The sequence below is a fragment of the Stegostoma tigrinum genome, unplaced genomic scaffold, assembly GCF_030684315.1.
Source record: "Stegostoma tigrinum isolate sSteTig4 unplaced genomic scaffold, sSteTig4.hap1 scaffold_50, whole genome shotgun sequence".
In the NCBI taxonomy this organism is placed as follows: domain Eukaryota; kingdom Metazoa; phylum Chordata; class Chondrichthyes; order Orectolobiformes; family Stegostomatidae; genus Stegostoma; species Stegostoma tigrinum.
The window spans coordinates 728,414-753,720 of NW_026728430.1; the positions used below are offsets into that span (position 1 = coordinate 728,414).

Here is a 25,307-nt window from a genome sequence, read left to right on the forward strand (position 1 = left end):
TTGCCTTATCTCAGTAGTATCCTCCTCCAGTAACTGGAGCCATAGAGTTGTGCAGCACAGAAACTGACCCCTAGACCCAACTCATCCATATGGCTCAGGTTTCCTGAACTGAACAAGTCACATTTGCCTGAATTTGGCACATTCGTTTCAAAACGTTCCTGTCTGTGTATCTGCCCCAATAACTTTTCATTGTTGTAGCTTCGTCTGGCAGCTCGTTCCATGTATGCACCATTCTCTGCGTGGTTAATGTTACCTCTCAGGTCTCCTTTAAACATTTTCCCTCTCACCTCAAACCTCCTCCCTCTAGTTTTGGATTCCCCTCCCCTGGGGGGAGGGGGGGTAGGGGACAGATGTTGGCTGTTCATCTTCACTATGCTGCTCAGGCATTCATATACCTCTAAAAGTTCACCTCTCAGTCTCCTGCCCTTGAGTCAAACGTCTGTGCTTGGGTGTGACAAATTCATCCCTGATTTCCAAAAGTACTCTGAAATACTTGATTAAGCTTTTTAAGACCTTCACCACCTGTCTCTTGTAGTCGAGACTCTTTGCAAGACATCACTCTTTATTTCCCTGAATTTCCTGGTCTTTCTCCACAGTCAGTACTGACATGAAATACTGTTTCGTATTTCACCCACCTGCTGTGGTTCTCCATATCGATATCCTCGTTCATGTGTCTGCAGCCCTATTTCCTCCCTTATCACTCTTTTGCCCTTGATATACCTATGGAATCTCTTTGTAATTTCCTTAACTTTGACCAATAATGTTATCTCGCATCCCTTTTTGTCCTCTGGAATTCCTTCATAAAGTTTATTTCTACATTCCCATAGTCCTCGAAGGATTCATCAATCCAGCTCTTTATCACCTCATTCTTAACCTGAGCGCCTCTGTCACCAGTCATCCAGAGTTTCCTCCTTCTGTCAGCATTTTCCTTCGCACTAACAGGAACATGCCGGCTCTGACCTCTCTCTTTTGAAAGCTTCCAACTTGCCAGATGCCCCTTTACCTGTAAATAGCCTCCCCTACCATCTTTTGAAAATTCCTGTCAAATACCATCAAAATTGTTCTTGCCCCACTTTATAACTTTAGCTTGTGGACCAGGCCATTCTTTTTCCATAGCTATTTTCAGAGTAATAAAATTATGAGTCACGTTCCCAAAGTGCTGCCCCAATGACACCTCAGTCCCTTGCCCGACTTGGTTTCGCACGTGGAGGTCAGGATTTGCCCCTTCTCCAGTCAGGTCATCTTCATATTGTTTGAGAGAGTTTTTCTTAATATACTTAACAAATTCTTCCAATCAAAGCGCTTAACACTGTGGCAGTACCAGCCTAAGTTTGGTAAAATAGAAACCCTGATGATTACATACCTATTATTATTACAGATATCTAAGATCTCCCAACATATGTGCTCCTCAATCATCCACCGACTTTGGGGGACCTGCTGTACAATTGTATCAAAGCGATCACGCATTCTCTTTCTTTCAGTTCCACTAAAATCGCCTCACTGGGCGAACGCCAGGAATATTCTCTATAAATGCTGCTGTCATGCTGTCTCATTCAAAAATAGCTCTTCACTCCCATCTTGCCTCCAGCTACTATACTTCCTGTAGTGCCTGTACCCTGGATCATTGATCTGCTCATCCTTTCTCTCCATCATCTGTGTTTCTGTATTACCTTTTGATATCCCAGACGCTGTTCCCACCTGTGCCCTGAATTTATCTGTCCTACCTGTACGGTCCATTGCATTGAAATACATGAAGTTTAATTCCTCAGTTTTACCTCATTTTCTGCCCTGGTCTTGCCTGCCTTGTCTGGTTAAATTGCTACCTTGAACTTCTGTGCCAGCCTCTTCTTGCCTCACTACGGTTTCGGGCCCCACACCCCTTCTAGGCTGCATAAAGTCTTTTGGGTACCTCTGACGATTCACGTTGCCCTTCCCCCAGTTCACTTGACTTCACCACCCTGTCTGTCTGTGTTGACACCTTCAGTGATCTATGGACGTGTGTACCAAGGCCCTCTTGTTTTTCAGTTCTCAGCCTGTACCTACAGTTCATTACGTCCTTCACTTACTATACCTCCGAAAGCATATTACTTCACACTTATTAGAAATAAGTGCCATCTGCCATTACTCTGCCAAGTTCACCAGCTGATCAATATCAGACTGTAGTCTGAGATGATCCACCTCACTATGGACAACACCCCTAACTTTTGTATCATCTACAAACCTACGATGAAATCTTGTGGTTTCACAACCAAGTCAGTAACATACATAATAAACATCAATGGACGCTTTACAGATCCATGTGGCTTGCTGATAGTCAAAGACTTTAATCACAAAAATAAAACTCCACCAGTTTGGATCTCTTTTGTCAACTTGCCTCAAACTCCATGGGTTCTTAACTTTTGAACCGGCCTTCCATGCCGGATGTTGTCACAGGCCTTCCTGCGGGTCTTTGCAAACCACTTCATCTGCACTGCCCTCATCAATATTTGTCGGCACAATTTCAAAGAACTTGACTGAATTCATCAGACATGATCTCTCTTTACCAAAACCGTGCTGACTACCCCTAATCGATTCCTTCCTTTGCAAGTTTTCGTTCAACCTTTCCCTCAGATTTTTTTTTCCAATAAGTTCCCTCCCACGGATATCAGATTGTCTGCTTTCCAATTACCTGGCCATTCTCTGATGCCCTTATTGAGGAAAGGAAACACATTAACTGTCCTCCAGACATTCAGCACATCACCTGTGGCCACCAAGACATTAAATGTAACTGCCAGGCCTTGTCAATCTCCTTCCTTGCCTCTTATAGCAGCCTGGGATACATTTCATTGGGCACTAGTGATTTATCCACCATTACCCTTACAAAAGCATTTAATTCTTGCTTCTTATTGATCGTAACATGTTCGAGGACCTCACGATCCTAACTGAAGTCCCTGACTACAATGTATTTCTCCTTTGTGAACACAGGTGAGAAGCATAAATTTCAGACCTCACCTACTTCCTCTTGCTCTATGCAAAATATGCCCCTTCGCTTTCTAACAGTCTTCACTCTCCATGGTAATCCTCTTCCTCTAACTAAATTTATAAAATACCTTGTGGCTTTTCCCTTAACAGTACCTGCCAAAGGTAATTCTAGGCCATTGTTTGCCCTTCATTTTTAACGACCACCTTTTGCAAACTCTATACTTTTGAAGGCCTGTACCTATTTTCATTGTGCAGTGTTTTATTTACCAAACTCATATCAATTCATCAGCATTCACTGAAATTCTACCTTTTTCATTCTCTCTTTGCGGAACACAATGGCCCTGGATTCTGATTGTACCACGTTATAATGGCCCCACTTTCCAATTATAGACTCGATTGCAAGTAATTCTTCCTCCAGTCTATATGTGCCAGATCCTGTCTCATGATAGTGATAATGCTGAGTGATAGAAGTGATCTTCTGATAATTGTCTTTCAGCAAATTTAGACACTTAACTTCCACGCTATCCTTATCGCTTTCCATAACAACATTCATATTTCGAGTCACTATCTCTCTACCCCCACCAAAAAAATTGGAGGTAGGAGGAAACTTTATTTGACTTTTCAGTTGCATTTTAACAGGGTCCCACTGAAGAAGCGAATAAACAAATCGGGACCACGTGGACTTGGAGGTGATGTGCTGGCATGCGTTTGAGAATTGTTCAACATACAGAAAAGCCCATGCTAAGAAATAGTTGGTTTGTCAGCTCACAGGCTGTGCATTTTTATTAGACGAAGGATTCATGTTTGGGCTCCAGTTATTTACAAATTCCTGTCGATGATTGAGGTGTACAGATGAAATCTTATGTTTTCATGTTGGTTGATGGCATGACCACAGCTGAGAGTGTGAGCTGCACAGAGAATGCAAAGAGGATGAAGGGGACATGAATAGTCTCTGAGTTTCATCGCATATTAATGCATGGGATATGGCCATCACTGGCTCTGTCATCATTTAATTCCGATATCTAATTGCCTGGACAAGATCGTGGTAGTTCTTAGCAATGTTAACTTTGGTTTCTCATCACATATGTTGAGCTTTTTAATGTATCAATAGATTTACTTTTTGTTGTAAATTCCAAAGCGTTCAGGTTCGTTCTTTTCCATGTCTTCTCATGAAAATCCTTTCATCAACAAGATCAATCTTTTGATTCTTCTCTAGAATGCCTCCATGGAAAGATTTATTCCCCCGAATATAGGGAATACTGTTGACAGCATTCTCGGTGTGGGCCAAGTTATGCATTCTCGAGTTTTTACAAAACTTCCCTATTTCCATTCTCTATTCCATTTGAAATGCCAGCATTCCATTTGCCTTCTCTATGACCTGCTGAATATTCATGCAACCTTTTGAGTTTAATACACAATGAATCCCAAGTTGCAATCAATCTGAAACTAAGAGGTGACAGTAATAATCAGGCAAGGACTGGAATGTGTGATAAAATATAAGCCAGTAATGACAGCTACACACTTAGAAATTAATGGGAGACATAGTACAAAGGGTTATAAATTGTAGGAGTGAAGTAAGGTCATTCATTCTATCGAGTCTGCTGCACAATTGAGTCTGCTGCACAATTTCATTGCGCCTTATATCTGTCTCAAACTCACTCTCTTGCCTTGATCCGTTTGAATCTTGATCCCCTTATTCATCAAGAACCTACCTATCTCTATCTCCAATTCATGCAGTGATTTCACCTCCGCAGCCCTCTGTGGCAATGGACAGATTCAGTACCCTCTGGCTGAAGAAATCCCTCCACATCTCTGTTCCTAAGGGTGAGAGATAATGGGAACTGCAGATGCTGGAGAATCCAAGATGATAAAATGTGAGGCTGGATGAACACAGCAGGCCAAGCAGCATCTCAGGAGCACAAAAGCTGACGTTTCGGGCCGAGACCCTTCATCAGAGAGGAGGATGGGGTGAGGGTTCTGGGATAAATAGGGAGAGAGGGGGAGGCGGACCGAAGATGGAGAGAAAAGAAGATAGATGGGGAGGTAGGGAGGGGATATGTCGGTCCAGGGAAGACGGACAGGTCAAGGAGGTGGGATGAGGTTGGTAGGTAGGAGATGGAGGTGCAGCTTGGGGTGGGAGGAAGGGATGGGTGAGAGGAAGAACAGGTTAGGGACGCAGAGACAGGCTGGACTGGTTTTGGGATCCAGTGGGTGGAGGGGAAGAGCTGGGCTGGTTATGTGGTGCAGTGGGGGGAGGGGACGAACTGGGCTGGTTTAGGGTTGCGGTGGGGGAAGGGGAGATTTTGAAGCTGGTGAAGTCCACAGTGATGCCATTAGGCTGCAGGGTTCCCAAGCGGAATATGAGTTGCTGTTCCTGCAACCTTCGGGTGGCATCATTATGGCACTGCAGGAGGCCCATGGTGGACATGTCATCTAAAGAATGGGAGGGGGAGTGGAAATGGTTTGCGACTGGGAGATGTAGTTGTTTGTTGTGAACTGAGCGGAGGTGTTCTGCAAAGCGGTCCCCAAGCCTTGGGGACCGCTTTGCAGAACACCTCCGCTCGGTTCGCAACAAACAACTGCACCTCCCAGTCGCAAACCATTTCCACTCCCCCTCCCATTCTTTAGATGACATGTCCATCATGGGCCTCCTGCAGTGCCATAATGATGCCACCCGAAGGTTGCAGGAACAGCAACTCATATTCCGCTTGGGAACCCTGCAGCCTAATGGCATCACTGTGGACTTCACCAGCTTCAAAATCTCCCCTTCCCCCACCGCATCCCTAAACCAGCCCAGTTCGTCCCCTCCCCGCGTTGTACCACACAACCAGCCCAGATCTTCCCCTCCACCCACTGCATCCCAAAACCAGACCAACCTGTCTCTGCCTCCCTAACCGGCTCTTCCTCTCACCCATCCCTTCCTCCCACCCCAAGCCACACCCGCATCTCCTACATACTTACCTCATCCCACCTCCTTGACCTGTCCATCTTCCCTGGACCGACCTATCTCCTCCCTACCTCCCCACCTATACTGTCTCCACCTATCTTCTTTTCTCTCCATCTTCGGTCCGCCTCCCGCTCTTTCCCTATTTATTCCAGAACCCTCACCCCATCCCACTCTCTGATGAAGGATCTAGGCTCGAAACGTCAGCTTTTGTGCTCCTGAGATGCTGCTTGGCCTGCTGTTTTCATCCAGCCTCACATTTTATTATCTCTGTTCTAAAGGGTTATGCCTTCACACAGAGGCTCTCGCCTAGCCTCTCCTACCAATAGAAACATCTTCTCCACTTCCACTCTCTCCACACCCCTCCGTATTCTATCAGTTTGGATGCATTTGTGCGTCTTCCATCGAAACCTCATCAAATACAGCCCCAGAACCCTTAACTAACTGTGCTTCAGATTGTTTGCCATTCAGAAAATAGTCGGCAGGATTCCACCCTACATCAGGGGTAACCCTAAGGAGTTTCAAATCCATCGCCTTAATCACTTGGCCATAAATATGTGATTGCACTCGCATGGTCTCTCGCACTGTATTTTTTTGATTGAATATCGCTGTTGTGAGGATGCAGATGAATATGTCACCTGATTCCGGGACAAAAATCGATCCCATTTGTGAAATGTTTCATGACCTGAAGTCGACTGCCTCACATTTTCTTCTCTTTGTGATAATTAAACAGGTTTGTTGTTTCTAAACATGGGCCTCTTGCATACTCAGTGAATCAAAATGAAAATGTAACAGATAACGACGAAACAAGCTCACTCTTTGTTTAAGGGGATCCTGCAGTTTTCAAACTTCCTCAAATGGAACAAGAAATAATTGCAAGTGTGTTTGTGTCATTCACACAATGGGACACTTATTGTGTGAAACCAGCTGAGCTGCAGATTCCAGTTGGTAGGATTCAAACAACACGTGAGCGAACCCACTGCATTACCAACCCATTACTTAACCACTCAGCCACGATTGTGTCAAAGTTTACAGCTCACAGTCGCCTCTTGCATTGGATTTCATCTGCAAATATCGCTGAATAGGGTTGATGGATGGAAATCCCAAGCAAATCTGTAGAGAAAATCCTTACCATTCCGGTATTATTGCATGGCCTTTCTGATTTCTCTGTTACTTTTTCCTCTCTATTGGGAAATAATCAACTTTGTTGTTTCAAAGCATGGTCATCTTGCATTCTCCATGAACATGGGAAACATTGAATGTGGAGAAATATTGCACTGAGTAATGTACTAGTGAAGTCCCAGCAACGTTCAACATTGTGGCCATTCATTCTTTTAAGTATATTTCAGGAGAAATTGGTGGATTTTTGCCTGGATAATTTGTATCCATGAACATTGAACAGAGAAGGCAAAAGAAACTAACTCAGAGACAACAAGAAGTGCCGACACCGGAGTCAGAGATTCTATGGAGCTGGAGGAACACAGCAGGCCAGGCAGCATCACAGAAGCAGAAACTGACCACTTAGTTTCAGGGTTCCTGCCAATTGTGCATGCACCTATGCTTGTGATGCATTTGCTGAGCACCTTTGGCTTTTAATCAGAAGACCGAGTGTTTTGGGCAGTGCCAGGGACAAAACTAGGGTTTCTTATTGCCCAGCCAGCATTCTCTGGTTCTTGCTGTGCAAATTTACAATGTGTGAAGACGCCTACAAATATTTCCAGCTAAACTGCCAATGTTCCAACTTCACAACGTTCACTGATATTGTAGTGGTGCTCTCAATCTCTTCTGATTTTTGTCCCCCTCTCCTTCTAATGTCATCATCAGCACCTTCCTCAGAAATAACCCTGTACCTTACCATACCCACAGACAACTGACCTTCCATTGCAGTACTTGTACCTGGTATCCACAAGGTTATATCCATGGTGTGTCATATTTCGCATCAACATGCTTCCACTGATGGAATAATCGAAAAGTGCTGTTAATTTTCACACACCCACTGACAACAACCAGATCTAGCTCAACACCCTCCCTATCCACTCCAACATTTCAGGAATATCCTCCATTTTAAACTTTACAAATCCATGCCATCGTATTTGATTGCTGCTGAAAGTTCCATTCTCCAATTTCCAAGTTCTTTCCTATCCTGGTAACTGCCTAAAGCTGAAGAATGACACATGGCAAGTGATTAAAATGGAGAAACGTCGTACAGTTCTGTCTGATCCAATAGTAGCCTGCACAGCTACTGCCTTTGCTGTCCTGTTTTGTGTATCGTTGGATATCGGAGCTTGTTCTGAGAAAAATAAAGAAACAACCAAATTCACATCTAACCTTGGAGAAACCTATGGGTGGGAACTCACAATAGGAGAGCAGCAAAATGGCCTTTGAAAATGTAACTTTTAGTTTCTTTTTGTAAATCTACAGTAGTGAGTAGAGTTTTATCTTATAATATGTTGTTATTGAGATCTGCCTCTTGGTTTTAATTTTTTAAAATTTAACAAAGTTATAAGCTATCCTGGAGCAGTGTTTTTAGAGCATTAAGTCTGTTCTTTTCTGGGTCTGTCAATTGTTGAGATGCAAAGATGGCCTTTAGTAGAGTGATGTGCTCTTTATGTTGAATGTGGAAGTTTAGGGAGAGTTTCCATGTTATAGTTGACTATGCCCAACGTAAGTGTGTTAGGCTGCAAATCCTATAGGATTGCATGGATTGGTTGGAGTGGCAGTTAGAGGCAAGTAGAAATTTACACTAGCAAGGGGAAAGGATGGATGTCAGTTGCAGGGAGAGAGATAAACTGAAATGCAATCAGGTATTGGTTGACCTCCAGGAAAGGGAGATGGAGTCAGGTATTGCAGGAGTCTCCTGTGGCTATCCCCATCTCAAACAACTGCGCTGTGTTGAAAAATGTGGGGAGTGGTGGATTCTCTGGAGAATGCAGCACTGACAACCAGTTTCCTGGTCCAGAGACTGTCTCTAAGGTGACACCAGTTCCAGGCCATTGATTCTGAGAGGGGACTTTTTAGCCAGAGGTACAGACAAGTGTTTCTGCAGCTGACAGCGAGACATCAGAATGATGTATTGCCTCCCTGGAGCCAGAATCAAAGATATCTCAGAGAGAGTATGAAATATGCTCAAAGGCGAGAGAGATCAGCAGGTGGTCATTGTACACATTGGAAATAATGACATAGGAAGAGAACAGATGAGATTATGAGGAGACAATATAGGAAGTTAAGCAAGAATTTTAAAATTAGCTCATCAAGGATAGAAATATTTGGATTACTCACAGGGCCACAAGCTAGTGGGGGTAGGAGCATGAGGCTAGAGCAGATGAATGCATAGTTGAGGAGCTTGTGCAGAGGAGAAGAATCCACATTTTTGGATCGCTGGAATATCTTCTGGGGTAGGAACCACCTGTACAAGAAGGACGGATTGGATATGAATTGGAAGGGAGCAAATATACTGGCAGGGAGTTTTGCTAGAGATGCTCGGGAAGATTTAAACTGGAGGGGTAGGGGAGGGGATGTTTTGTGAACCAGGGAGACCGTGAAGAAAGAGATCAGTCTGAGACTGGTTAGGTTGGGAAAAATTGTAAGTCAAACGGACAGGGCAGACAGGAACCAAGTAGAGAACTGCATTTATTTCAATGAAAAATCCCCAGCAGGCAAGGCCGATTACCTTGGAACATGGCTCAGAATGCGTGACTGGGATAGCAGAGAGACATGGCTCGGGAATAGACAGGACTGGCAGCTTCATGGTTCAGGAATAGATGTTATAGTAAAGATCAAAAGAAGATGTTTGGACAAGAGAGGATGGGGAGTTGTACTTTTGAAGAAGGGTAACATTGCAGCTATATTTATCCAAAGAAGCCCAGGGATGTTATTTGGCTGGAATTGAGAAATAAGAAAGGTTTGATCACACTACTGCAAGTGGAAATCGATAAACAAATATGAAAAAACATCTCAGCTATCTGTAAGAATAATAGATGGTTATGGAAGGGGGTTTTAAATTTCCAAAAATGGACTAGGACTACCATAGTGTTCAGGTCTTAGATGCAGAGGAATTGGTTGAGCAGGTACAAGAAAATGTTCTAATTCAGTGTGTGGATGTACCTTCTGGAAAAGATGAAAAACCTGACCTGCTCTTAGGAAATAAAGCAGGGCAGGTGCCTGAAGCATCCGTAGAAGAACATTTTGGGGCCAGTGACTATACTTCAATGAGTTATAAAGTAGTTATGGACAGGGATAGACCGGATCTAATAGTTAAAGCTCTGAATTGGAGGAAGACCAATTTTGGCAGACTTAGGCAAAAACTTTCAAAAATTGATGGGGGGTGGTGGTGGGAGCTGGTGGAGGGTACAGATATTCCAAGGTAAATGGAGACATGGAAAATGTGAAGTGTTCAAAAATGAGAGCTCAGACACAGTATGTTCCTATTATTGCGAAGGACAAGGCAGGTTGATACAGGAAATGCTGGATGATAAGAGAAATTCAGCTTCTGAACAAGAAGACGAAAGCATATGTGAGGTATAGGCAGCATAATAGAGTGATTTTCTAGAAGAGTGTAATGGCAGCAGGAGTGCACTTAAGAGGGAATGCAGGAGGGCAAAAAGGGGACATGAGTTTGCTTTGTCAAACAGGGTGTGGAGAATCCAAAGAGTTTCCACAAATACGTTAAGGGGGAAAAGGAAGAGTAACTGGGGAGAGAACAGGGCCCCATAAGCATAAGCCATGCCACCTATGTGTGGAACTGCAGGAGGCAGGTGAGATGATACACAAGTATCTTAGATCAGTGTTTACTGGGGAGAAGGATATAGAAGATAGAGAACACATGGAAATAAATTAAAATCTTGTAAGATGCCACTGTTACGGAGGAAGAAATGCAGCATATCTCCAAATGTATAAAGTTGGGTAAATCCCCAAGACCTATCGAGAGTATGCTAGAACTCTGTGGGAAACTAAGGCAGTGACTACTTTGCCCCTTGCTGAGATATCTGTATCATCGATAGGCACAGGAAAGGTGTTGGGCAGCTGAAGATTGGCTACCTGGTTCCGCTTTTAGAGAAACCTGGTAAGGAAAAGGGGGGCTCTTGACCAGTGAGCCTGACATCAGTGGTGGGCAAGTTGTTGGAGGGGATTCTCAGGGGCAGGATTCACATGTATTTAGAAAGGCAATGGATTGGGGAGAGTCAACATGACTTTATGCCTGAGAAATCGTTGTTTGAGTTTTTTTTATCAAAGAGGACTGATGAGGGCAGAATGGTGGGTATGATCAATATGGACTACAGTTAAGACATTTGACAAGGTTCCTCATGGTAGACTGGCTAGAAAGGTTAGATCACACAAAAATAAAGGGAGAACTGGCTTTGTGGATACCGAGTTGGCTCAAAGGTAGAAGATGGAGGATGGAGTTGAGATGTTTTTTGGATAACATCCCGTTGATTTCTATATTTCTATAAATTCATGTCCTTTATCTGCCTGCACATCGGGATGCAGACACTGCCTGAAGCTTCCTGCCTGAATACAATTCAAGTTAAACTGTGCAAATCTTTATATTCCTGCACGGGGGTATGTGGAAACTGTCTCATAAGATTAAGTGAGGAGCATTTGTAAAGGTGTGAGGCTTCTGAAGTATGAAACTTCTGTCTCTGACAAAGGGGCCAAGGCACTGACTTTTTTTCAACCCATACACTTCGGCCACTTGAAATTACATTCTGCTACTTCGGCAACTTGAAATCGCCTCCTGTCATTAGCAGTCACTTCGTGAACGATCGATACTATATCCTGCTCTCTTTATGTGTTCGAAGTAGTAATTGTTTTGTATGATGTCTTTGTAGTGATTGTTTCATGTATCATGCCATTGTGAGATGTAAAATTGCTTTATGCATTACACACTTGACAAAGTATAAAAAGCGGGACTGACCGCTGCCCAGGGTGAATGGCTTGCGAGACTCTGTACTCTGTGCTGGGTTAAGTACAGTGATTTTCCACAGCTTGTACTTGCTTGGTAATAAAAGTTTTGTGTTTCTCTAAACAGGTCTGTGTCTCGTCGTTGCATCAAGTCCGTGAGTGTCTCCGAAAATGAACATAACATTTGGTGCCGTGACCAGGATTGCAACATGTACAGCAGTCTCATGTGGAGTGCTGAATAAGGGATCGATCGAGTGTCAGTGGAGTGAGACAGACAGGCTCGCAAGGTAAGATTCACCTTGGTCTCTCTCACTAGCCTGCCACCCGTGCGAAACCTCATCCCTGTGTGGCTCTGTACTGACGGAACCCCAAGACGACTCACGGTCTTGAACACTGCTAAATCTTAATGCCTGGAGGTTCAAGACTCCAGGTACGTAAAGAAATCCGGGAGGTTCGAGTCCCTAGATCTGGTAAATGGGAAAATAAAATCCGGGAGGTTAGAGTCCCGCAGTGGCCAGGTCAAGAGTCCCTAGGTCAGGTAACTGGGAAGAGGGAGTGGATTAGTATAAGATTGGGAAGGTATAATAGGTTCTGGATGTAAGTTTGCTCGCTGAGCTGGAAGTAGTTTTCAGACGTTTCATCACCATTCTAGGTAACACCATCAGTGAGCCTCCAACGAAGCGCTGGTGTTATGTCCCGCTTTCTATTTATCTGGTTAGGTTTCCTTGGGTTGGTGATGTCATTTCCTGTTCTTTTTCTCAGGTGATGGTAGATTGGCTCCAAATCAATGTGTTTGTTGATGGAGTTCCGGTTGGAATGCCATGCTTCGAGGAATTCTCGTGCATGTCTCTGTTTGGCTTGTCCTAGGATGGATGTGTTGTCCCAGTCAAAGTGGTGTCCTTCCTTATCTGTATGTAAGGATACGAGTGATAGTGGGTCATGTCGTTTTGTGGCTAGTTGATGTTCATGTATCCTGGTGGCTAGCTTCCTGCCAGTTTGTCCAATGTAGTGTTTGTCACAGTTCTTGCAAGGTATTTTGTAGATGATCTACCCCTCCCTACCCCCACCTATATTCTCCTCTCCACCTATCTTTTTTTCTCTCCATCTTCCGTCTGCCTCCCCCTCTCTCCCTATTTATTCCAGAACCCTCACCCCATCCCCCTCTCTGATGAAGGGTCTAGGCCCAAAACGTCAGCTTTTGTGCTCCTGAGATGCTGCTGGGCCGGCTGTGTTCATCCAGCCTCACATTTTATTATCTTGGATTCCCCAGCATCTGCAGTTCCCATTATCACTCATGGTGTTTTAAACTCTGGTTACCACGCCTCAGGCAATGGGGAGGGTTAAGATGGTGGGACCCTCATGGTCACCTTAGCTGGTAGAGGAATTGATCATGTGTTGCTGGCATCACACTATATCACAAACCAGCCTTCCACCCAACTAAGCTAACACACCCTGACCAATGCACAATGCACCATTGAGGATAGTCTGTCCTCCCTTTGTGTACTCAATATATAGATGTAGAAAACCATCAGGAATTTATCATATATAGTCTTGTTACTGATTTGATTTGCTCAATTTTTGTGCAGATTGAAGTCATCCACAATAATCCTCAGAACACAAGGTATGGGAGCAGAGTTAGGCTATTTGGCCCAGAAGACTGTTCAACCATTTGATTGTGACTGATATGTTTCTCAACCTCTTTCTCCTAACTTCTGGAACCATTGATCCCATTACCAATCAAGAACCTAATCACCTGTGTCATAAATACATTCAAAGGCTTGGCCTCCACATTCCTCTATGGCAATGAGTTTCACAAAATCATCGCCCTCTGACTGAAGAAATTCCTCCTCATCTCAGTTCTAAAGGGTCATCCCTTCACTCTGAGGCGGTGCCCTCAGGTTCTCGCCTCTCCTATTAGTTGAAACATCTTCTCCATGTCCATCTATCCAGGTCTCTCATTATTCTGTAAGTTTCCGTCACAGCCATAGAGTCTGACAACTTGAAAGCAGACCCTCAGCCCAACTAATCCATACAGACCATGTTCTGAAACTAAAGTAGTCCCATCTGCCTGCACATGGCCCATATCTTTCCGAACATTTCTTATTTATGTACTTATCCAAATGGCTTTCAAACGTTGTCACTGTGCCTGTATCCGCGACTTGTTTTGGAAGTTCATTTCACATACCAACCATGGTGAGCAAAAAGGTAGCCCACTTTGCTGGAAAGTGACTCCTCTCACCTTAAAAATATGCCCCTTTGTCTTGTTATCTCCCACCCTGAGGAAACAACAACTGCCATTCACTTTCTGTATGCTCCTCAAGGACAGGTCTTTAACATTTACTGGTTAGGCCCTGGGTTGTGTTGAACCCAGATACCTGCGTGCCCTAGATGGTGCCATAAGTGGCCACTTGTAAACGATTCATTGGACTTATGTAAGTGCATGTGACTCCATGATTTCTGAATTCTCTACAATCCTCTACAACCTCCTTGTTATACCTCTAAGGTATGTTTGGGCCCTTGGATATTGGGGAGGGAGGTGGTAAATGGACAGGTGTTGCACCTTCGTCAGTTACGGGGGAAGGTGCCACAGGGCTGTGGGGAGGTGTTGGGGGTGAAGGAAGTGTGGAAGAGGGTGTCCCGGAGGGAATGGTCCCTGCGGAAAGCGGACCAGAGAGGGAAGGGGGATATGTGTCTGGTGGTGGAATCTTGCTGGAGGTGGAGGAAATAGCGTCTGATGATCTTCTAAATGTGAGTGCTGATAGGATGGTAGGTAAGGATAAGGGGAACCCTATCACGGTTGTGGGAGGGAAGAGATGGGGTGAGGCTGGAAGTGCGGGAGATGGGTCGGACCTGGTTGAGGGTCCCATTGACAACGGAGCTGTGGAATCCTCGGTTGAGGAAGAAGGCCATATTTGTGGTCACTGCCTTCACCTCTCATCAAATCTCCCTCGTTATACATCACTAAATCCAGAACTGTCTGTTCCTTTCTGAATGCAACCATTAGCTGCTCCAAAACAATCTCATTGACGTTCCATAAATTCCTTGTATTGAAATCAGCTGCCAATTACATGACGACTTGGATGCTTGTACACACGTTCCATCAGTATTTCAGCCTTTCCATGTGCCTATCTTTCATAGATATTTATTAGATATTTAGTTCCCAGCCCTGATCTCCTGGCAACCACATGTGTGTTTGTCTTGCATCTCCAATCTGCCCACTTAACTGATGCGTGTCCTTTCCGTACTAATACTTGGGCATATTTTCATTTTCTGGATCCTCACTAATGCCTTTTACCTCGTCCTAAAATGTTGTATTCAAGTCTCAGTAAACTATTCTCGTTCAGTTTGAACTCGATCCAATTCAGCCCGTGAACTTTTTGTGCATTTTCTCTGCCCCCAAAGGGTTTTACCTGTTTAAAGCCACAAAAGAAAAGTTGCAAACAAAACCAAATAACTGCGAATGCTGGAATTCTGAAACAAAAATAAACAAACAGACAAAGCTGGTGACACTCAGCAGGTCTAGCATTATCTGTGGTGCCGTCTGAGAACAGTCAAACGTTTCTACCTGACTTTTGTTGCACACAGCTCCAGTTTTGTTCTCAATTCCGCTGCCTCTCACCAAATCCAACCTATCTCCCGCTGAACTGACTGTACTCCGTGCACTCAGATCCAACCCTGGCTTTGTCTTTGAGCCTACTGACAAGGGAGATGTTGTTACAGTCTGGTGTAATGACCTCTACCATGCAGAGGCTGAGCGCTAACTCTCCGATACCTCCTCCTACCTTCCTCTGGACCATGTGCCGCCATGGTACATCACACCATTGTATCCACTACTGTTAGTGATCACATTTCATCCATTGATATCCCCCACCCCCAACCCCGCCTCCCCCATCAACCCGCCCCGCTTCCAAGCTAATAATCTCCCCCAACCCTGCACAGCTCGTTTCTACCTCCTCCCAAAAATCCACAAACAGGTCTGCCCAGGCTTACCCATTGTTACAACCTACCCATGGCCCGCAGAACTCATCTCTTCCTACCTCAACTCAGTCTTCTTTCCCCTGTCCAATCTCTACCTACATACATCCATGATTCATCTGACGCCTTGTGCCAATTTCAAAACTTCCAGTTTACCGGCTCCAACCACCTCCTCTTTACTATGGATGTGCAATCCTTTTACACATGCATTCCCTACCACGAGGGTTTTAGGGCTCCATGCTTCTTCCTGGAGCAAAGACCTGAGCCATCCCCACCCACCACCACCCTCCTCTGTTTGTCTGAGCTTGCCCTCACCCTCAACAAGTTCTCTTTGAACTCCTCTCATTTTCTTACAGTCAGAGGGGTTACCATGTGTACCCGGATGGGCCCGTGTTATGTGTGTCTCTTCATGGGGTACGTGGAACATTCCTTGTTCCAGTCCTATTCCAACCCCACCCACAACTCTTTCTCTGATACATCGATGAGATCATCGGTGCTGCTTCCCTCTCTCTCATTTGGAATTGGAAAAATTGATTAATTTCCCCTTCAATTTCCACCCTGCCCTCACTTTCACCTGGTCTATCTCTGACTCCTTGCTTCCCATCCTCAACATTTCTGTTTCAATTTCTGCGGTAGACATTCCACTAATATCCATTACAAACCCACTGACTACCACAGCAACCTGGACTATACATCCTCACATCCCACCTCCTGTAAAGACTCCATCCCATTCTCTCTGTTCCTCCGACTCCTTCACATATGTTTAGATGAAACCAAAATCAACAAGGTTGCCTCCAACATTTCCACATTTTTCTCAACTGAGGATGCCCCAGCAACGTTCTCAACAGGGCCCTCAATTGGATCCACCCCATCTCCTGCACTTCCACTCACAACCTTTCTCTTCCCTCCAGCAAAAGCGATAGAGTTCCCCTTGTTCTTACCTACTGTCCCACCAGCATCCACATCCAGAAGATTATCAAGTGCCATATCTGCCACCTCCAACAAGATGCCACCACCAGGTGGTGTATACCTCTCCCTCCCTTGGCTGCCTTCTTCAAGCACTGTTCCCTCTGGGACTTCCTGTTCCACACTCCCTTCACCCCATCAACCTCCACAGCCTAACGGCACCTTCCCCTGCTACCTATAAAGGTCTAACTCCTGCCCATTTACCTCCTACCTTCCCAGCGTCCAAGGGCCCAATTATACCTTCCAATGAAGCAACATTTCACCTGCATTTCCCAGAATCTCGTCCACTGCATTCTCTGCTCACAATGTGGTCTCCTCTACACTGGGGAAGTGAAGTGCAGACTGGGTGACTGCTTCACAGATCATCTACGTTCAGCTTGCAAAAGAAACCCTGAAGTACCTGTTGCTTCCCACTTTAACACACCATCCTGTTCCCTGGCCAACATGTCTGTCTCTGGCTTACTGCAAATCTTCGAGTGAAGCCCCACACAAGCTGGAAGAAAATCACCTCATTTTTATACTTGGGGACCCTGCAGGCCTCCAGACTCAATATCGAGTTCAAATGTTTTAGGACCTGAACTCCCCCGTGTTCCAGCCCCAAACCCCACACACAAGGACTTGTTACGACATAGCCTGTCTTTGCACTCTGCCTGTTCTTGGTCACTAATAGTCCCTATTACAACTAATCACGCTTGCAGCCTAATCATGTTCACTGCTTTGTCTGTCCAACTTCTATTTTCTCTCTCTTTAGGCTCTATCCTATCATTTATTCCCTATTCCTTCCCCTCCCCTTTCTTCTGCGTATAAACTTACATTTTCCCAGCCTCCGTCAGTTCTGAGGGACGGTGACCAGGCCAGAAACGTTAACTGCTTTCTCCTTCGATGCTGCCAGAATGGCTGAGCTTTTCCAGCAACTTTGTTTTTGTAATACCTCTGCTAGATTGACTAACCTAGTACAGACAGAAGCCTCAATCTCTCTTTCTTAGTCATGAACACTGTAGCTATATCAGCATGATTCTACACTTTTTTAAACAGGCTCTGCAGAATGGACTGATCTGGACACCAAACTATTTTCCCACAATCCATCCCTGCCACTTGATCAGACTCTCTCACAACTGTGCCTGCTTCAATTTTACTGTTTCACTATTTACCACACAGTTGCTCTTTTTCGACCTTGCACTTCTCTTGAGGTTTCGTGAGTATTTTTTTCTCATTTCTTTTCTTATTCACTTTTTTCTCGCTTATTTTACGTGTGGCAACACAAGGACTCACAACCCTCCTCTTTCCTTATTTGACTCGTGATTGTGCCAGGACTCTCAGCCCTCCCTTTTCTCCTAATTTGCAGGCAGGGCCTCGCAACCCCCTATTCCTTATTTCAGGTTCTGACATTATTTCACACACTCTTGTGCTGTCCTTTGCATTCTCATGTTATTTCAAATATTTTCGTGTTATGTTGCATTTTCACATTAGGTCAGATGTTCTCGCGCCAGGATCCCCTTCCACTATTTTGTGTGTTCTCGCAAAATAGTGGAAAGGTTTTCTGGCTTACAGAAGAAACCCACCAATTGCCAAGCTAGCTAGAAAGAGTGGTAATTAAAGATTCTTACCCAGATCATGGCCCAGTGTAACCCTGCTCACAGCAGCAATTTGTAGGAACATTTTCCAGAGCAGGGACAAGAACTCAGGAGGCAGGCAAGATTCAAGCAAGTGGAAGATGTTTATTCAAGCAGAGACCAGTCGACAGAGGAAGCAAGCCTATGGATTTTCGTGGAAACTGGCTTTGGAGGATGGATCAATGACACACCCTCTGGTTTTACAAAGAAATACAGCATTTTTTATATATCTTGTGTTACAGTAATCAATTGCAACATATTCACTGTCCTCCCCAATTAATCTAAACACACAGATCCTGTGGGACACCTAGTGGACACTTATATAGACAACTCCAGGTTCCATGATCTTACGCTGTTTGCTCGACATCATCATCTCTCAGCCTCAGAATCTTTCTGTGCATCCCATTCATTTGCATTCAAAAAGTTTGATGATTATACTTGCTTGGGTCTTTCTCAGACGTGTTTATCTATAAGGACAGTTTGAAATCCATTATCTGTTGTATGTTGGTACAGTCATTTATCACATTTAGTTACTCCTTTAATTTTCCCATTCTCCCAATGCATAATGTAAAAACAAAAAAAAAATCAGTTAGTTTAACTAATTGCTATCAGGTTAACTTCTGTATGAAGTTAATTAAAAGTGTAGTGTTGTACCACTACTTCTACAGTCAGCATTTCATAATTTATGGGTTGTGAGGGCATAAGAGAAGGCATTTCCTCAGGCTAGTTAACCTACACATCTAAACTTAAATGTTCGTAAGGAATGTATTATATTCTGATTGTGCCTTGAAACCAACTTATGTGATTACAGCAGTTTGAGATCGAAACTATTTAATATTGCTGGTAGCTTCAAAGAGGCGACTATTTATGAGGAAAAAACTTTAGCTGCTTCAGAACCTAAACTAGAACATGATGTTATGCATTTACTGGGACAACCATTCTTTCAGTAATAAAGCTGGAATTGGCCATTTACCTGTCCTGAGGCATCCTTTTATCAGAACTGTCTGGGATGGAAACATACAGCGTCCTTTTACTTACCTTCTCGCAGTTATGCTCAAGGATACAATTATACTTCACTGTGTGAGCAGGCTGCTTAATTTTTGCTTAGCTTCTCTCTGCCAACTTGTAAGCAGGTATGGGCAGCTTGGAGTTGTCCAGTACAAGTCACCTTACATCGCCACTACAGGTCACCCCTACGCCAAGTCAGAAAGTGAGATGGACAGAGAGGCAGTGGAACACGGAGAGAGATATCGCGAGAGGGCCAAAAATATATGGCTAAAGAGACAAACAGATAGAGAGTGTGGTGCAGGGAGAGGGACAGGAGCTAACTGAGACAGAATGAGAGAAAGGGACCAATGAGAGAAGGTACACAGAGAGAGAGAAAGACACTGTTACAAAGGGAAAGGGTGTGAGGCAGAGAGGGAGCACAGAGGGGCAGAGAAGGAGGAGAGCATATGAAAATAGAGAGGGAACGACTTACGAGGGAGAGAGAGGGTGGGCGGAATATGGGTGAGATAGAGATCAACAGAGGGGGGAAGAGAGGGACAGATGGAAAGAGAGACAGGGGAAAGGACTGTTGGGAGGGGATGGTGCAAACAGAGACAGATATAGAAGCAGATGAGAATAGAAGTGGAGAAAGAGCATGGATAGGGAAGAGGGAAACAGGGAGAAGGGCAGACAGAGAGAGCCAGGAACAGATGAGGAGAGAAGGACCAAGAGGGACAGGGAGGGAAAGAAAGAGAGAGGGGAGGCAGAAGGAGGACAGTTAGAAAGAGAACGACAGAGAGAGTGAGGAATAGAGAGAGACATAGAGAGTTGGACGGTGAAGGATGTATTGGAGACAGGGACAGACAGAGTGGATGGCACAGAGTGATGAAAGGCGGGACAGTGCTGAGAGACAGAGTAGGAAAGGAAGATAGGGATCGAGAGTGAGGGGGGAACAAAGAGTGAAAGCAACAGTGTTACAGATGGGTGAGGTGTGTGTGAGAGAGAGGGGCGACAGAGGAAGAGAGAAGGATGTGACAGAGGGAGAATATGAGTGAGGGGGCCAGAGGGAGAGAGACACAGAGAGAAACGGGCAGAGGAGTGGGAAAGGGACGGGGCAGTGGGAGAGAGAAGGGTGTGGAGAAGAGGAGAGGAAGAGAGATGTGACAGGGGATAGAGAGGAGAGAGGGCATAGAGAGAGAGGGCTAGATGGGGCGAAACGTGCAGGCAGGGGCGGAGGGGGTGAGAGATAGGGCCTGAGGAAAAGAAAGAGAGGGGGATGGAGGTGGAGTGAGCCGGTCTGGAGGGAGAGGAGGACAGAGAGAGAGAGAGGGAGCAGAGACAGGGAGGGGAACAGAGAGAGGCAGTGGGAGATGGAGAGACAGAGGCAGATATACAGAGAGAGGGACAGGTAGAGAATGGGAAAGAGAGAGAGAGAGGAATACAGAGAGAGAGAGAGGGCAGGCAGAGGAAATAAAATGAGGACAGCAAGAGAGATAGAACATAAACATAGAAAAGTGCAGAATAAGAACAGACCCTTCAATCCAAGATGTTGCACCAAACACAACATCAAATTAAACGAATCCCTTATGCCTGCCCCTGGAGCATTTCCCTCCATTTCGTACACAACAGTGTGTGCATGTAAAATTCTCTTAAATACCCTTATCTTATCTGCCTCTCGGACCACACCTGCCAGCACATTCCACACTCCTACCACACTGAGTAAAAAACATGCCCTTCACAGTTCCTTTGAACATGCCTCCCCCCTCCCATCAACCTTTAAAACGCATCTCCTGGTTTTAGTTATTTCAACTCCGAGAAAATATTCTGGTTTTCAACCCTACCTGTACATCTCATAATCTTACAGACCTCTATCAAGTCTCCCCTCAGTTCTACTGCCCCAGAGAAAACTACCCAAGTTTATCAACAAGAGAAAGAGAAAAGTGCTGGAAAAGCTCAGCAGATATGGCAGTATCTGTGAAGAGAAAACAGAATTAATGTTTCAGATCCAGTGACTCTTCCTCAGAACTGATGGTAGCCAGGAAACTGCGTCTTTCTAGCCTCTCCTTCCTTTAATCCAGGCAGCATCCTGGTAAAGCTGGTAAAGGCGCAACAACACCTCTTCTTCCTGAGGAAGCTGAGGAAATGGATTAAGAGATTTAGTATATCTGCACCCGAGAAAGCATTCTATCCCAGCACAGCAACTAGCCTGCTCAGGACCGTAAGAAACTACTGAAGGTTGTGTGCACAGGTCAGACCATCACAGAAGCCAACCTTCCATTCATTAGCGCCATGACACATCTCGTTGCCGGGGAAAATCTGCCATCATAATCGAAGACCCACGCCACCCGCTAAGGCTCTCCAACATCCTCTTCATTCAGGCAGAATATACAAAGTTTGAACACATGCACTGGCGCCTAATTTGACAGAAACACTGAAATGTGCCACAGTAAACCACTGTGGGATAAGGTTGCACAAACCAGCACTACCCTCAGGCACAGCAACATGGTGCTTCATTGCTGCAACATTGAACTGAAATGAGAAAATCCTGGATGGATTGATTAATGAGTGAATTTGATTGATCGGTGAATTTGGGTAAAGGGATATTTCAGCACATTCTTCAGCTGTTGCCTGAACTTAGTCTGGGTCACGGCATAAATCGCGGTGTTTGTGCAGCAACTGAGGAGCTGCAGCATGAAGCCCAATTCCTGCACAAAGTCATCTAGATACACAGACTTATACCCAAACCACCACATCCGGTTCCACATTGAATACACCATTAACATTGACCACAACAGGACGAAATTGGCCGAGATCACAAACAGAAAAATGATGGATTTTTTTCGATTTCTCATTTCTGTGTCACACTGACCGTCCCCATTGGTGTGAGCCCGGAGTCTCCTGCGGGCTCTGCTGGTCACTAAAATGTGTCTGACAGTGAAAACATTGAGCAGCAGAATCAGGAGAAATGGAAGAGCTGGGGTTAGAATGTGGTGGAGGAACTCGATTGTGACCAAGGCACGAGAGTCATAAATACCACCTCTTACATGACAAAACCAGGGGGCATTCACCAGCCGATACGTTGCTGTGAGCATAAAATACCAGAAAATGTTCTTTAAACAGCTCAGCACAGTCACTGTTCCCAGAACCACAGCCGCCGTTTTCTCACTGCAATATTTACTTTTCAGCTTCTGGCAACAAATGGCCACAAATCGATCAAAGGTGAAAGTGACGGTGAACCAGACAGAACAGTCAGTGGCTGCATAAAGCAGGATGGCGTGGATATTGCACACACGGATGAAGAACAGGAAATAAAACTGTTCCCGATAAACAATGGGAATGTGTCTCAATAGCAGATCAAGGATAATGAGCAGTAAATCCGCTGCTGCCATGGCCCCCAGGTAACGTCTGACACATGGAGATAATCCACAATCTTTATAAAGCAGGACGTAGATCGTCACTACGTTAACTATAGAGAAAGAAAACAAATAAATTATACATCAGCCTGGAGGCAAAGCCACCAGTTTGGATGAGGATCCAGTGCGATTTTTAAATGTGTCGCTGTATTCAGAGATTTATTAAAGATATTGAGGCTGAAATGCAAATGGTAGGTTCTAAATTACTTCCAAAAATGTGGCGTAAAGTACAAAAAACACTCCCCCTCCAAACACACAGGCACTCATCCATAATAACAGATGGTTTCTCGAGCGTTCCCACATAATTGATCGCTCAATAGCATGCCGAAGTCACTTCTTTGCAGTTTCTAATATGGAGGGTGAAAACATTGCTGTCCCGAAGGAAAATTGAATTAAAATTGAGGTTGGAAATTTTTGTCTTTTGGTCTAAACAGTGGTCGACCCTCAGTAATGAAGAAATGTAACTCAGGGAAAACTTATTCACCTCTTTAACTACACCGGGGTTCTTCGAAACAATGTTTCCTTCCTCTCCCTGGAATGGGATCTCTTCTTTCAGGACATTATATTTTGTTCAAGTAATTGACCTCCGGGCTTCCACAGGTAATGCCAGTCACAGAATGTTTTGGGGAATGTCAGTTTTAGAATTTTCTAGGGAATGGCGGTTATAGAATAGGCCTGGGAACGCTAGTAATACAATATTCCAGAGACTGACAGTTATAAAATTTTCTGCAGAAAGTCGGGTATAGAATGTTCTAGAGAATGTTGGTTATAGAATGTTCCAGAAAATGCCACGTACAAAATGCAATAGAGTCATAAAGATCCATATCACAATGGGCCTTCAGTCCACCTGGTCTGATGAAATCCACTCAGCCTCACAGTGTTAATCTCTCATCAAACTCAACTCGACACACTCTCTCTCTCTCTCTTGCCTTTGCAATAACCCCATAGGGGCATAGAATCTTCTGGAGAGAGTCAGTTATGGAATGTTCCAGAGAATGCCACTTGTAGAATTTTCTGAATGATGTCGTTTATTGCAGTTTCCAGATAACGCTCTGGACATTTTGCAGTTTCAGAATAATGTCAGTCGCCTGATATGTAACACATAAGGGGAATAAGCAGAGCTGTTTTTTTTTCTCAAATCTCATCCGAATAACGTCCATCCCGAGTCCAGCCAGCCTTTTAAACCTGCTCCACCATTTAATAAGTTCAGGACTGATCTGATGGTGTCCTGAGATCCATGTCACAGATACTTTCAACTATTCAATCCTTTGTCTCGTTATACAATTAGAGATCCTGCATAGGGAATATTAGGAATTAGGAGCAAAATTAAAGAGCAGGACCTCAACTGTTATAACCACCTGGTTATTACCTGACCCACGTGTAAATTGGTACAGAAAAGAAAAGACAACTGAGGAAGTAAGGTTGCCACGAAAGGAATGGTGCAGGAAGGATGGGTTCCTTTTCGAGGGGCACTGGTATTGGTTTTGGGACAGGACGGAGCTGAACCTTTGGGACGGACTGCACCTGAACTGTTCAACAACCAGGATATGACTCGAAAGGTGAAATACTGTCGTCGCAAAGACTGGAAACTAGTAGAAGTGGGGAGAAGTAGAAGGAGAGGTCATTAACATTTCCAGAACAATGAGATTTACCAGGTACTTGAGATAGCTTTGGAACCAGGATTAACAAGAATTCAAGGAAATTCTACCAATTCATTAGTGACAAAACACTAACAATTGAGACAATAGGGCCCGTTAAAGATCAACAAGGCTGTCTATCCATGGAACCACATGAAAAGGGTAAGATACTAAACAAGTGTTTTGCATCCTATATCGTGTGGAGTAGGATATATAAACTAGAGAATTTGGAGAAATACATTATGATTTCTTGAAATGTGCCAATAGTACAGAGGAGGAGGTGCTGGACGTCTTGAAATGCATAAAGTTGGGTAAATTCCTCGCAAATGAGCAGTTGTACCCCAGAACATTGTGGGAATCTGGGGAAGTGAATGTTGGGCCCCTTGCTGAGATATTTGTATCAACAATAACCATGGGTAATGTGTTGGAAGAGAAGGGGTTGGTATGTAGTGCTATTATTTAGGAAAGATGGTAAGGAAAAACCAGGGAATTGTGCATTAGTGAACCCGACATCAGTGGTGCCTAAATTGTTGGAGGGGATTCCAAGGAACAGGACATATATATGAGGAAAGGTAAGGACAGATCAGAGATTTTCAACATGACTTGTGTGTTAGAAATCATGTCGCACTAACTTGATTGAATATTTTGAGAAGTGACAAAAAATATTGATAATGGCATCAACTGTCTGTACAGACTTCAGCAAGGCATTCAGCAAGATTCTACGTGGTAGACCAGTTTGCAAGGTTAGATCGCATGGAATCTAGGGGCAACCAGCCACTAGGATATAAAATTGGCTTGAAGGTGGGATGCAGAGCATAATGTTAAGTGTTGACTTTTTTTTGTCTGATTGGAGGCCTATGACCAATGGTGTGTTGCAAGGATCAGTGCTGTGTCCGGTAGTTTTTGTCAT

At 44.4% G+C, this 25,307-nt stretch overlaps 2 long non-coding RNA genes across 2 annotated transcripts in view; one reads left to right on the top strand and one right to left on the bottom strand.

The window, feature by feature from the left end:
- The window catches only part of LOC132208663 (uncharacterized), a 90,003-nt gene extending 67,368 nt beyond the window's left edge, over window positions 1–22,635 (top strand). Inside the window, exons 3-4 of the long non-coding RNA XR_009444786.1 lie at window positions 11,934–12,093; window positions 22,533–22,635. This is a non-coding gene — a long non-coding RNA (uncharacterized LOC132208663). The remainder of the gene's footprint in view (window positions 1–11,933; window positions 12,094–22,532) is intronic.
- LOC132208662 (uncharacterized) overlaps window positions 18,464–25,307 on the bottom strand; it is a 56,253-nt gene continuing 49,409 nt past the window's right edge. The window contains exon 5 of the long non-coding RNA XR_009444785.1: window positions 18,464–18,827. This is a non-coding gene — a long non-coding RNA (uncharacterized LOC132208662). The remainder of the gene's footprint in view (window positions 18,828–25,307) is intronic.